The 2,500-nt window shown below is 37.4% G+C and overlaps 1 protein-coding gene across 14 annotated transcripts in view; it reads left to right on the top strand.

The window, feature by feature from the left end:
• Nucleotides 1-2,500, top strand: part of ablim1b (actin binding LIM protein 1b) — a 96,602-nt gene that overhangs the window by 55,478 nt on the left and 38,624 nt on the right. The window lies entirely within an intron of this gene.

Below are 2,500 nucleotides of genomic sequence, written 5' to 3'. Positions count from 1 at the left end.
TTGTAACTATGGCTTTTTTTGCAAAACTCTACACACAAATGGCAAAACCTCTCACCCAATCAGCAAAACATTGTAGTTCTCTTGCAAAAGCTAACACACCTTGCTTAACTCTTCACACCTTCGTAAAAATGGTGTTTTCGTATCTAACAGTAAACACAAGCCATCACAATAGTAAGCACACAATGTGCCAACAACACACTGATGGTATGAATAACACACACAACAAACACACACAACACATCTGGCTTTTGCTTTCTCTGTGCACAAGGTAGACTATGTCAGTTTGAGGTCATACTTTTGTCATAGTTCTGTAAACATACAGGGATCCAAACTTCAAGTATTACAGTTTTTTTCAACTGCTTACACACTAAATCTTTGCTTGTCACACAATTTTCTAAACATGTCCTCCAAACATCATAACCCGACACCAAATCTGCAAAACCATACACTAATTTTCAGTGTTTGACTCAGTTTTCAATTGACTAAAACACATTTTGCAAAACACCACACACAATTTTCTACCTAACACACAAAAATCTAACAGGAAGTAACTTGATTTCGTTCTTCAAACACAACCCATCAAAATGCCACACTAAATCACCAGTGCTTCACTCTTTCTCTTCACATGTGCAAACACTCTTTACTTTACTGAACACCATCCAATCATTGTCATAGGTCTATGAATAGATAAACTCTCTATATAGGTATAGACCCTTTCAATCTGTTCCTAGAGGATTTCCGGTTGAAATATTCAGAACCAATGCAGATACTTTGAAAATACAGTAATCGGACTTTAGCTTACAGTAATGTTCTACAAAAAGTTGACTTTATGTAAAATTTGTCTTTTTACTCTATTTTTGTTTGTCCCCATGTTACAGTACCATTAGCTCAATACATTTTTCTGTGCCTCCAGAAATGCCTTAGGAACGCTTACTGTAGAATTGTTTGTTTCTGCAGTTGAAAGGGTCTATAGGCCTATAAATGCATACTGTACACAAACCCCCCCTCCCCCCCCCCCCCCCACACACACACTTGTCTTTAGAGTCAGTGTTTTCAAAACTCCATGTACATCTGGTGGTCACTGTATTCTTCTTTGCTTTTTTTCTTGTTTGCTGTATTCACAACAGCAAATTATTTGGGAAAAATCACTATTTTTGGTTTCAATATTGCTTGCATTTGTACTGTGTATTTCAACTTCTCTTTGTTGATACCGTAACTTTCACTCTTGTATGGAAATACATATAGAAAGCCTAAGACAGAAGAGCTTTAGGTTTTGAGCAACAGTGTGTACATGATGTATCCAAAATGTCATATTATGACAAAAGTGTTTGTAATGTGAGGCGAATGTTTGCTTTAAACGTGTGTTTTTGACATTTTGAATGTTGTGTGTCATTTTGCTGGAGATTTGGGGCATTTTGCATTTTGTGTGAGCAGTTGTGGGTTTTGTGTGTGGAGTTTTGAAAAATAGACACAGAGTTTTGAAAACGTGTGTAAACAATTGTAAAAAACTGTAGTGTTTATTTACACACATCAAAACAAACACAAGTGTGTTTTTCCAAGTAAAAACACAAAATAGCTTTTCACTGAGACAAAACAAATCAGTCTACATCGGGTCGTCTCTCTCAAAATTCTGTCTACATCATATGCAATGTCCTAGTCCAAGGCACCGGGAAAAATATATTCTGGAATGACGTATCCAGGCCTGACATGACAATATCCCCACATGTAGACTGTTTTTTTGTCTGTAAAAGGGCTATTTCTTTCTCTTCTCACTCTTCCTGCGCACTCCATTGTACCCATTGTACATTACCTGTGGCTTATTTATAGTGCTTAGGCTGATTGCAAAGTGAACTAATTATCTAAAACAGTTTTCACATGAGAAAGTGTGCCAGAGAGTTGGCAAAATAGTGTAAATAATAGCCATTGTGCCTACAGTTGTGCAAAGTGTGTGTTACAAAATTGCAAACTGAGTGCAAAGCAGTGTTTGTGCTTTTAGTTTTGCGAACTCAGTGAGTGGTTTTGCCATTTGTGTGTAGAGTTTTGCAAAAAAAGCCATAGTTACAAAAAATGTGTTTAAGCATTCAGAAAAAACTGTAATAGTTTACATTTTGTATGGAAATATTTGGTGCACCCAGATCCCAGGAATGATGTCTGTCCTTGAATAGAACTTAGGAATAACTTTACTGTATGTTTTGGTTGAACATTTCAGATGTGTGGTTGAGATATCTGACATCTGACGGTAGATGATAAAGCTAATCCTCTCTCAGTGGGAGAATGGAATTTTCCATGAGGATGGAGAAAGAGCTGTTTCCAGGCCACACCACTCTGCAGAAGTGCTTTTCAGAGCTCATAAATTTGACACATATTTGACTCCGGATTATCCGAAAGCTATAGGGATTCTTCCTGCATTCAAAACTCTGGGATGCAACCCAGGCGCTCCACGTGAACTAATGACCCAATTGTTTCATATTGCCAAGCCTAAGACTCTTGGCACCAAAAG

Source organism: Alosa pseudoharengus, unplaced genomic scaffold, assembly GCF_046254945.1.
Source record: "Alosa pseudoharengus isolate Yale_2024_CS ecotype anadromous, Long Island Sound unplaced genomic scaffold, YU_APseudo_1.1 YU_APseudo_1.1_scf_21, whole genome shotgun sequence".
In the NCBI taxonomy this organism is placed as follows: domain Eukaryota; kingdom Metazoa; phylum Chordata; class Actinopteri; order Clupeiformes; family Clupeidae; genus Alosa; species Alosa pseudoharengus.
Note: the sequence above shows the minus strand (reverse complement) of the source record. Positions and strands in the feature narration are given on the sequence as shown.